The sequence below is a fragment of the Labrus mixtus genome, chromosome 12 (assembly GCF_963584025.1).
Source record: "Labrus mixtus chromosome 12, fLabMix1.1, whole genome shotgun sequence".
In the NCBI taxonomy this organism is placed as follows: domain Eukaryota; kingdom Metazoa; phylum Chordata; class Actinopteri; order Labriformes; family Labridae; genus Labrus; species Labrus mixtus.
In genome coordinates this window covers 17478630-17491119 of record NC_083623.1, presented here as the reverse complement: position 1 = coordinate 17491119, position 12490 = coordinate 17478630, and the positions used below count along the sequence as shown (strand labels likewise).

General features: G+C 39.4%; 1 protein-coding gene across 2 annotated transcripts in view; it reads right to left on the bottom strand.

Annotated features, from left to right (window-relative positions):
- Positions 1-12490, bottom strand: part of LOC132985165 (MAM domain-containing glycosylphosphatidylinositol anchor protein 2-like) — a 186668-nt gene that overhangs the window by 76712 nt on the left and 97466 nt on the right. The window lies entirely within an intron of this gene.

Sequence of the window (12490 nt, the reverse complement as noted above, 5' to 3'; positions counted from 1 at the left end):
CAGTCTCATCTACATGCCAAGATTCACTTTCCTTTAGGCCAAGATACACGCTGTAAGGTTAATGGGACAATATGGAGGCCATTCTGAGAGCATATCTCTAAGAAACATACATTTCAATCAATCATACATGTCAGAGAGAGGCCGGGACAGATTCGTAGTTCTATTTTGACAGGTTGAAAAGGCTTTTGTGTTCCAGGGACATGCTCGGCAGAGTTGGAAGCTGCTTCTTAAGAAAGTATTATCTCACACCCAACCACACAGACACACATTCGCACACTAAGTCATTGTCCTGTCACAGGTGACAGCGGATAAACATTTGGATTAACTGCTTTCCTCCTCTTACATTCCTCCAGCTCAAGTGTACTCTTCTTTCAACTTAAGAAACTATAACACAACCAGGCACTTAAACATCCCCATTCAGGTTTGTCTTCTCTGAGAGGCTAGCTTGTTCATGAAGTCGTCTATCAGACGAAACCAGCACAGGTCACTCTCTAAGAAGTGTCTGGTGTTTGTACTTATTATTCTTTGGCTTCAAATCTTGTGAACAGCTAGACAATGCCAAACAATAATTCTGATGCCAAGGAAAAATAAAGTTTAGTTTGAAATATTATCCTCCAAGGCTCTTATGGTTCTGCAGGTATTAAGTCATAAGTGTTGTGCATGTCTCATTAAATCACATATAAAAAAGTAACTGCCTTTCCAAGTACTATCTGTATGTATGGAAGGTTGTTGAGCTGTAAAATCTCAAGTGAGCTGGACAGAAAAACAAACATGGTGGCACTATTGTGCTTCTAAAGGTTAGCAGGTAATGTATTCATTCATTCATTTAAATGTTTTTTTTTATCCCTTTGGTGAACGATGCTCTTTATCCAAATGAACTGAGGTACATTCAAGTCCATTCTTCATTTTTTCAAATATTCAACTTTATAATTTAAAATATGACTATTAAATATATTGTTTTTTAGTCTGATACTAAAATAAAAAAAAGTTGTTATTTTTGTCTTTGATACTATGCTCAGTAAAAAATTAATTGGAAACATAAAAAACACTGCCACAGTCTGAACTTGATTTAATCTTTATTTGGTTCAATTACCATCACAGAGAAGATATTGACGTTGTTGCTTGCTGAAGGAGAGTTTAATCTTCTCAGAGTAACCAAGCCTAAAGTCTCAAAGACTTGACAACCAGAAAACATTTGGTTCCAAAATTAAGATAAGAAAAAAAACGTGTCTTCCATTGTAGTGTTCTTAAAACCTTGATAGAAAAAGGTCTAAGCTGTTGTGTGTTTTTACATATCCCAACACTTCTTAACTTATTTAGTGTTAAATAGGTCAATATGCTTTCCACTCATCATCATAGCTGATTTCTCGCTCCTGACATACACTGCTCATCCTTTAAAGCAAACATTTGTTCATTATGGGGGCTTATGGTGGGCATGAGTTTGACATATGCTTCAATGGCTAACGATAACCTAAATAACCAAACAGTGAGGACGCTAAACCGTACTGGATTTTTTATTATCCAACTGACACTCTGGTATTGTTTAGATACACCCTATTGACAAGAGGACATGGGGAGTGTCACTTTTTTAAAAGTTATTTCTTGGACCTTTCAGCCTTTATTGGATAGGACAGCTGAAGACAGACAGGAAAAGTTCAGAGGAGAGAGTGAGGGATGACATGCAGCAAAGGGTCGAGGCCAGATTGGAACCCACGGCCGCTGCTATGAGGACTACTTTTAAGTGCCTGATGGACCCTACGATCTTTTCACAACACAAGTCCAGATGATAAAGGCTATAGTGATACAAAACTATGCACTCCATGATTATTATCCAGATTCACAAGTGCTCATTAATTGCCCTGTTTCATTTCAACTGATGACTCGAAGGCAATCACATACAATACAATCACAATCCTGCGATTCAAGTTTTTCTTTAGCAGTATGAACAAGTTTGAAGTAGACTGCGAGAAGTCAGATATCGCCTTTCACTGCATGTGTTTTAAGTCTACATTTAGATCTTTAGCTCTTCAGACTGAAATAACAAGACTCCACACATGGACCTTCATAGTTTAAAGATTGCTTAATGAGTTGTGCACTGATTTGATACTAAATCAAATGGACCTTGTCCATGAAAATGAACAGAGCATGACCATATTACATATAGGAAATAAAGTATTCACCGTCTACTTTCAGTTTTATGATTAAAAAGTTTGGAAGTGATTACTGACATAGGGGAAGAACAGATTACAGTCCACACTGACCTGAGTGCCTGTGCTCCACTTTTTAATATCTATGATAATACGAGCACACCAAGGAGACTCGCTATATTATCATACTGATCAGATATTTCACTGGCAAGCATCAGCGCTAACATAGATTTAAAAACAAAATCACTGCAGCGTGTGTGAAAATCATCGTCAACATCTTTCTCGCCTTAGGTTTCAAACATATTATTGAGGCTTTTGAGTGGTAATTTGAAGGAAATTGTAGGAAAGAACACTTAGTACATGTTAACTTTATGAAGAAAAAGGGCACCCATGCAAGGTGAAAAGTTCATTGTATTTTCAAACTCATCCTCCGTCACTTGCACACAGATTTAAAATTAGATTCCACTACCACAGATCTTAACTTGTAGTTACACAGGGAGAAGAAATGTCTGATTTAATCACGATGGTCACTTTCCTATTTTCCCACACTTTCCGTCGTGGTGACTCAGCCTTCCCTCTTTGCTCCCAGAGCTGCAGTACCAAGTCACAATTGCCAGCGCCTGCATGTGTGCACTCATGCATTTTGAATGGTTCCCTCCCTGCCTCCTCCACATTCAGACCTACTTTTCCTGCATTTTTCCAAACCATAAATATTGAATAGCAAGTAGGCATTCCTGTAAATCGACTACAGTTATGTACAAGCGAGATAAGTGGGCATTCCTTCAGCTGGTTGTAGTACAATGTGCAGGACAGCTGCTGTGATTCAAATGGTGCCTGTTCCCTCATGCATGGGAGATTACCCAAAAACTGGAGGTATTTTTTTTTTTTTTTCAAAGGGGGCTGTGTAGAGAGTGTGAGGTGAAAAGTACAGAGTTGGGGGACTTTATCGGGTAATGTAACACTGTCACTCCTTCCACCACATTTTGTGATAACCATTCTCCGCAAAAGCAATATGAATCTTTAAAGAGGGCTCTGCTCGGGAACAGCACTTTCCCATTTACTCTGGAGCTGGAAGTCCCCAACAATGGTTACATAACTTTTCAAACATCATTTATTTCTTACATGAGTATTCCTGTAGTAGTAGTTGTCTATAGTCTATATTTATGTAAGTTTTAGGACACAGCTAATAGGTTGGACAAAATAGCTAGTGTAATTTAATACAATAGCCTTATTAAATATGACAACGAAACTCCACCTAGTGTGCCTTCAACTCAGCTGTTTCCAAATGTAAATTACTTATGCTGTGTCTGAACCCACATAAGGCTCTGTCTAAACTAACGATATACTGAATACTGCCCCCTAACTTGATGGTTATCATGACATAAGCAACATACTAATGCACTTCCACATCACATGTCTTCATCAATCATGTAATTCTGAAGCAAGCTCTAATAAGCAAACACTGCAGTAGCACTCCCTTCTGGCCGTATAAATAATTTTGCCATGAGGGCCCCTCAGCTTTGGAACCACCTGCCTGAGGAGATAAAGTGTCGGAGTCACTTCTCAAAACTAACTTTTAGAGACTTGCTGTCATGTGATGTCGTCTTCTTATCGCCTCTATTTACTTTTCATTTTAGCAGATTTTTGATTATTCTTCTATTTGTTTTTTGTGTCCTTGATTTTTTTAAATATGTTTTTATTTCTTTTAATGGCTATAATATATTTTCTTGCTTTTATTTACTTCGTATTGCTTTGTCTGTTTTACTTCCTGATGCTTTAATCTCTATCAATCTCTACAATCCAATGTTGTATTTACATGTATTTTTTTGTCACTTTATGTATTTTATTGATTTTATATGTTTGTAATGCCTTTTTCGATTTCATTGTTTCCATCTCTCTTTTATTGCTTTATTGTTTTATTTGTTTAATCTCTTCTTATTTAGGGGGACGGTTGGACGTGACATTAAGTTGTATTAATTTGCAATGACAATAAAGATCTATCTATCTATCTATCTATCTATCTATCTATCTTTAAGGGGCAAAACCAGAATATTCAGGATCTTTCTCAGATCTACAAACCTCACATTTGAGTTCCTTGTCCTGTGAAACATGTGTTTTCCAGACACAGTCAGGAGCATATAAATCATGAAGAATCTTATAGAAAGTTTTTAGAATTTGTTCTTCTCTTCAGTCTGAATCCTAAACCTAACTTTGCAAATGTCCATCAGCTGCATTAACACAGCTAACAAAGGCTACTTAGTCATATTTAGGAATATGTGTTGGAGACAACAACAATTGGACATAACTATCTTTATGTCACTGTTTGTACCATATCAGGATTTATTTATAACAGACCAAAACTTGTCAGCACACATCTAGGGCACTAGTGTACCAAGTTTAGCATTGGGCATCGGGCGCTGGAGCACGAAACACAAATGAACATACGCACAAACAAAATCTGCATGAATTATTGATGGACCTCGGAAGTTGGTTTCCTTTTACCACCATCAGAGTTTCCTCTTATTGAACCTCGACTGTGGAAACATGCCAAGGAAAAAAACATTTACTGTAGTGGCACTTACAGGACAGACGCTCCCATTTTCATGGTAATGCAAGTGCAGAAATGGAAGTCCTGCTCGTGCTTACATTTGCATTTCATATCTCCTGTATCCTATTTTGCCTGGAAGATTGCATGCTGTTCAATGGTGATGCAGTGGATATTCAAAGCACTCTTTTGGATCATTACCGTACACATTACACTGTTCCAATGTCCTTTTTTTCTCACTGAAGAGCCTCCGCCTGCAGCTAGCCTCGGTGATTCTCCATAGCTTTAATAGCCGGTGGGAATAATGGGTGGCCTGTACATGAAAAGCGCAGATAATCACACAAAGAGAAAAGCCCCGGTTGAGGCCTTCTTCTTCAGAGAGCTCATGTCGCACGGCAGGATTACAATACCACCTCAGGGGAGCTTCTTAGCAGGGCAAAAGTACACACAGCCCTGACATACTGACTGTGACATGCACGTACAAACGTGCATAATGACAAAGACCCAACGGCATTGGTTATTTGAGCAGTAATACTTTCGAAAAAAACTATGTTTGAATGTGTTTTCCACTCTGCCTTTGTCTGGTCTGAATAATTATCTTCCTGCCTACCCATCAGTCCATCTCATTTTTCAGTCAGTCCTTTCTGTCTGTCTCTCAGCAGGCATCACACCACGCTCTCCATTCATTCTTGCAGAGAAAAATCAGCATGTGAAGCTGAACTCATCGCTCAGAGCCAGATGGATGTCGCTCTAACTGCCACTCTCCTCTGCCTCATCAGCTCCGCTCAAGGTTAAGCACAAAAAAATAAGGACAGCAGGCATTAGCAGTGGTTCAAAACACAAGGCATTCAGTCACACGTGCACGTTTTGTATGGCCCTCCAAAACACCTTTCATTTTCCTGTTATCACCCCATGCTTCTTCACATTAGCACCAACACATTCCCCATGCATCAGCACCTTTACAATATCACAGCCACTCACACACACACGTCTGATCTTTGGTGGGAAATGAGTCCTAAACGCTGCCTTTCAACCTTCAGGCTGACCTCCGGCTTTAATTTATGTTGAAAAGGCTTCAGATGCACATTCGGGCGCTGAATGCACAAACAAGACCAGGCACATGCGTATGTACACACACGCATACAAATATACACACAGACAGTCCTCAGGGCTGCAGCCCAAGAGAGCGGCCTGCCAGTGCCAGTCTGGCCATCCAGCCATTAAATCTGGCATTCATGAATGGAAATGTATTCTGTTTTGGAGCAGAATTTATTCCAGAGCAAATTTGATAAGGGTCATTCACATGTTGATTCACATGCTGACAGCCAGGTTTTTACAAGCCTGATCATGATTGTTTTCCCCACACCAAACAGTCTAAATATAAACAGCGGGGATTGCAATCTGAAAAAAAATGGCATTCTCTATAAATAACAGCAAGCCTCCAATCAGAGTAACAAAGTGTGTTTGGTAGGCTGTGTGTTCGTGCTTTAAGCTCAAATGTTTTCACTCGGAATCATTTGTGTCTACGTTAGCAGGTCAGAATGATGGATGCCTTGAGCGTAGAAGCTTCATACCTGAATTTAACAGGAACTCCTTGAGGAATTGTCAAGAAAATCCAACAACAACACGGCGGCAATTGATTTTGAATCTTTGATAGCTCCAGCAAAGCTTGTTCCTTGTCACCAGACAGAGGGAGAGGACGTTGCTTCGTGAAAAAGACAGGGAACACATGCACAGAGTCGACTTGTATGTTTGGGAGTAGACATGGAAACACAAATGCCAGGCTTGCTTCCCATTCTACAGACAGTTCTGTCTCCATACACCAACGCTCCGTTTGAGAGCTGCCGACTCATATTTGAGCTGCAGAAGCACCAGCGCAGAGTGTCTTTGCATTGTTGCAGCAGATATTCATCACAAACTGGTTTGACAGAGGTGAACAGAATGGACTCAAGTGGCCGAGGGAATCAGGCGATTGAGCTGCATTTGAAGACGTGTTGCCGTTCCTTAATCCATAAAAAGGATCTGGTCAGCAGGGAGAGATGATGCCAGCAGCCTGCTGGGCCGGCTACAGAGACGGCCAAGCCCTGGAACGCAGTCTGGCTGGTGGGACAGTATGGCCAGAGAAACCACCATCTGCTGGGGAGAGATGTGTGTTTTCATACACACACGGCCCCCCTTTGGAAGCAGCAGTTAAAGAGGGCTTCTCAAGGACTGGAGCAGGGGGGGAAACAGGCTGAGATAGACAGCGATGAGGCCATGGAGTGACCCTGCAAAACATGCTGAATGGACTCAGAGTAGCAGCTACAAATCTATTGGAATCTCATGCAGAGATCTAAACTATTTCTTATAACTGTAAACATGTTTACTTCTGTTAAAAAAGGGCATTTAAAATTTGGCAAAATCTCGTAAATAATCTGCAATCATCGTCTTTAATTGTCAAATAGATGGTATATGCCTCTGGGAAGTGAAGCCAGTGGTTAGCGCTGAACGACTTCCAAGCAGGACTTTCTTTTCTGTGGGGCGTCAAATGTCAGCAACGTAAAGGTCTGCAGCGTAACTGCCTGTAGCGTAAACGTCTGTAACGTAATCGTCTGAAATGTAGCGCCATAAATTCTTGGTCCATAATAACCTGGAGTAGTGCCCGTATCTGTTTTGTTTCTGTTCAAAAGCAGAATAAATCACACATCGACTGCCCTGCACCTCACTTTAGTCGTATGATCCCGAAAAAGGAACTGATTTTCTTTTGATTAACTTGCGTAAGACAGGTATTAAGTGTGCTAAAAACATCATGATGAAGATTTGTAAAAAGTCAAAAGTAAAGCTTTGTCAGGTCGGTCCTCAAAAGGAGCAGTAAACACTTCTCATGCTGACAATTCAGACCCCTGAGTACAGATTCCACATTGTTATGTAGAATCTGTAAATAGTGACTACATTGGGCCTAATGGAATGACTTAGTGGTTGGACTTAGTTGACACTCCCGAGTAACTGAAGTTTTTTGTACTTGGCTTCATTTTTCAACACCAGAGGTCTGTGCTTGGTGTGTGCATAATTAGACACAGGCAGCTTCTCCTCATGTTGCGTGTCTCCTCTCACAAAAATGCACACACACACAAACAAAGAGCAACTAAAGGTCTGCCTGTGCTCTAGCCTCGAGCTTGGCTTATTCTCATTCAATTTTCATTTTTTCCTCACTTCAAAGTAGTCAGTAAAAAGCTGCCAGTGGAGCGACTGTACACCACGGTTTAGTCAAACCCAATTAAAAAAAAATAACACCATTTTCTTTTTGTCAAATATTACTAAAAGATATATTAAAAATCTAGCCACTACAAAAGGAAACACTTAAATTTAATGGAGAAAAAAAGGCGCTGTGGATTATCTAAACTCCTTTATGATTAGATTTTCACTAGGTCACAATAACACTGCAAAACAGAGAAGAGGTAGTACTTCCAATTCCTTTGCCATGACTACCCTTCATATATTACATTATTTACACTCATGGCAGTTATTCCAAGGTGTTTGCTGTGTATATCTGGTGGAATGTGATTGAATTCATGAATGATTTATACACTTAAGAGTGCTAAGAGGCAGGGGAGTAAAAGAAAAAAAAGACCAAATCCATCCTGGGCCCTACACATCCTCACCTTCTCCACTCAGCCCCCATTGTGCTTTGACAGTTCACTATTTGAAGGGCTACCAGTTAATGGTTGGGATGAAGAGGACTAATGAAACTTCTGACAGAGAGTCTCCATTGGTGATGAAACACCTCAATCCACTACTAAAATCATCTGGGCACATGTATACTGTAGGCTGACATGAGCATATGAAAGATAAATGGGTATGGCCATAGAAGGCAGCTGAAAGGGAAATTGTGGTGAGGAAATAAGTACCACTCATTTGGGGGGCATTTAATGTTTAGTTCAGTGGAATAGCACGTAAGATCTTAAACTTAAAAATGTGTCACTCAGTACATATCTGCAATGTAAATCATTCTTGAAATTTAAAAGTCTTCCCTATTTATCCTTTTTTTTTAAAGATTATTTTTTGGGTTGACATGCACCAAACAGCGTCAGGATTGTAAGGTCGGATTGTAAAGCTGAAATCAAAGAAGATAAGCATAACTTTGTTTCTATTTCAAACATCCAACATCCTCCGTGGCGATGGAAATTCTTGCTCAAGGTGGAAATTAAGCACACCCTCATTCCAACCCGCCCACCCATCCAGCCCCTTTAATATATGCCTGTGCTGTAAGCGTGTTTTCATGCAACGTGACACTCAGTCAGGAGGCATCAGTGTGACAATGTGCCACAGACATGCTGCAAAAGCGTGAGCAAACAATGGAGAAATCGCTCCAAAAGTGTGATGCATTATGGGCTTTATGGTTTGATTCTGAAACGCCAGCTGTCGGGCAGAATACAAACATCATGTAAACGGGTTGTCTTGACATAATGCTCAAGCTACAGAATGTTTTTTTTATAATCTGAAAAATCAAACATGTATCCCTCTGTGTCTCAATTATTTGCATGATTGCTGCACCGGTTACAATGCAGAAGGAAATAATTGGAAAACATGATATAATTCCATAAACAACATAGTGTATTTTTTTTTATGCACAGACAAACTGCCCACTCTTGTCATCTGGTGCATGTTCATCTCTAAATTGCATTTGCATTAGTGACAGCTCATCAGACTCAGGAGAGCGATCCTGTTGCCAAGGTGAGCTGTGTCATACTGCTCTGAATGTTTTTCATAGTTTATCAGTCAGTGAGAAAAAAAAAACAGAAACAAATTAACTGTAAATCATTTGGCTTTGAGTGGCATCTAAATTGAAGTAATTTTGGACTTCAAGTGTCCAACGTTTGTCTGTCAGACATTACATTTAAAAATATTAGTACAATATTTGCTTGTACTTTGTTAGGTCATTCTTTTAGTATGTTAACTCATGTGGCATGGGTCAAACAATAGAATCAAAAACATGTCAGATATATTTTTTCTCAAACATGGTTTCAGTCATTGAAATTCTTTTCTATTCTTCTGATTCACGCTAATGAGGTTAGTGTTTATTTTTTTTAAGTTAAGATTAGTTTAATTCCTTATTCATAAAGATGTGATCCCATTGATTGACAGCTCTGTTGACAAATGCAGCTCCTGTGAAGCTGTGCGCACTGGATTAGCAGAGTAGAGGAGGAACAGTGAGAGGAAACATAACCAATACTCAAGAGTCCTTGAACTTTCTATAACTGTGAGTGTCTGCTTCAAACACACACAAAAAAGCTTTTACACCTTAGACTGTAATGACCTGAGGGATCTTTACCATTTTCTATGTAAGTTCAATGAGTACTTTGTTAGCAGAAGGGGGTTCTGGTAAGGGGTCCATTAGCCTATCACTACTGCATAGAGTCTGAAGAGTCTTAAATGTGCAATATGCAAGCAGAGGGGGAGTATTTGGCTTGGCTTTAACAGACTCACGTGAAGACACGTCACCTAGCTTTAAATACAGTCACTGGTACATTCTTGTGCCTATATAGAATACAACACTCAAAAGATTGGGTTCAGCTTAAGAAACAAGTATGTTGCATACATCTTTATATCTGGATTTTGTGGAGTCAACTAGTAGCAGCTTGCTCTTGAACTGAATCTTTTTTCTTTTATCATAAAGCCCTGCAGTGCAAATCAACAGCTATGTATCCTGCATGACATTTAGTCAAACAGAATAATACATACTGTGCTGTTTAACTTTTAACAAGCAAAGCTCTGCATCCTGAAATGAGTGTGTGTGTGTGTGTGTGTGTGTGTGTGTGTGCATGTGTGTGTGTGTGTGTGTGTGTGTGTGTGTGTGTGTGTGTGTGTGTGTGTGTGTGTGTGTGAGAGTGTGTGCGTGTGTGTGTGTGTGTGTGTGCATGCTCGATCATCATATATATTTAAGGAAGGCTGTGAATTTATTTGATGATCTTTTACCAAGATCCCACATACGACACCTGAATGAGAGCTTGATATTTATTGCAGCGATTGCATGCTGTGAGTTCTCTGACTTATTCCCTGCTGCGGGCCACCTGACACCTTCTCTTTGATGTAAGCCTTTCAGTTCATAAGTCCTCAAATATATGGGCACTTTCACAACTCAGAGAAGGGGTTTATCTGTCAGGGGGGGTTATCAGAAATGATTTGTTGTTGATTTTATTTCCATCCCCAGAAGGTTATGGCGGCATAAATAAATGCTTCCAAACAGGCGACCTGATGATGGAGCTGTGGCATAATCTGTGAGAAGAAAGGAGAAAACTGGGAGAAACTTTCTCAACCAATAAGCTACGCTCAGATTCAAATGTGTCCCATATTAGTGTGTGTGTGTGTGTGTGTGTGTGTGTGTGTGTGTGTGTGTGTGTGTGTGTGTGTGTGTGCATGTGTGTGTGTGATTTGTTCTCCTATGAATGCATGTTGTTTGTGAAGCTATAACTAATTAATGCATTTTTCTGTTCATCTGAAAGACCTCCTTGCAGTTTCACATTCAAAGCATTAGGATCCTCTGTTATGTCAGATGAAAGCCTAATCACACATCACCCTTAATCCCGAAGCTTAGTAATAGCAGTCAATTCAAGAGTATGAAAGTCGATTTTCTTGTGCATCATGTGGCATCTGTGAAGGTCTTATATAAAAACAGCTTTTCTTTGCAGACAGAAATTGGCTGTCTCAAGTTTTAACCTTTAAAGTAGTTCTTTTTTACTGTTAAAAAAACAGGCCAGGATACATGAGCATTTCACCCGCTGTGTGTCAACTTTGATAGAGTGCTGTTCATGACAAACATCCAAAACTGAAGCACTTTTAAAAGAGCTGTTTCTCTAATGAGCTACACTAAGATCAGACTTTTTTCTGCCTCCCGTGTCGCTCAGGTGAAAAGCAGTTTGGAATAAATAATCCTTTGATAATGGCCAAAGAAGCAGCAACATCCCTCGCCCTCCTGCCATCATTAAACTGGTGTTTCACACTCTTTGAATCAGTGAATTTTAACTAATGGCTTCACACACTTTTTGCCTCCAGCATTTTTCCTCGACTGCCTTTAAGTAGCTGAGGCAGTGATAAAAATGAGATCTGATGTTCTGTGTTTTGTGTAAGGCCAAACTGCAAGAGAGTTATTCATAGCTGAAGGACATTCAGCAATATTGAATAAAATAAACATAAAACTACATTAAACATTTATTATAAAATGTCATTAAAATTAATTTTAATCATCAATTAATTTTCTACTTTTCTTTTTAAAGAGTCTTTTTCATCCTTAATGCTATTATCCCCAATTATAATTAATCTCACAGTTATTTAGAAATGTTTCTTATCTTAGAGCGTGTCTATGAAAAGTGACCAGAAACTGACCCCTGACCTTATAACCTGAACGTATTTTGGAAGGACAAACGATTTCCGACTAAATGATTGTTTTGTTGATGACTGGATTTCATAGGTGCATTTTTTGACTCTGCTGTCTGTTATATTTTATTATATTCAATTATTTACAATAACAGACCCCCGCTATATGCAGCTGACTGTCCTTACAGAGACAGTTCTAATAACAGACTTTGGAGGACTCAGCCTGTTCACAAAGGAGAATATAAGAAGAGAAAAACAGCACAGTAAAACCAAGATATATAAAAAAAAACTGTTTTACGATAGATGTGTCTGCAAATGTTAAATGTTAGAGATCTTGGATTGTTCTTTTGAGGTTTGTTTCCCCTGAAATAACCCACTCACTGAACATTATCCCTAACTATGCCCGCCAGCAAAAGCAAAGTAACCAACATGAAGTGCTGTACAT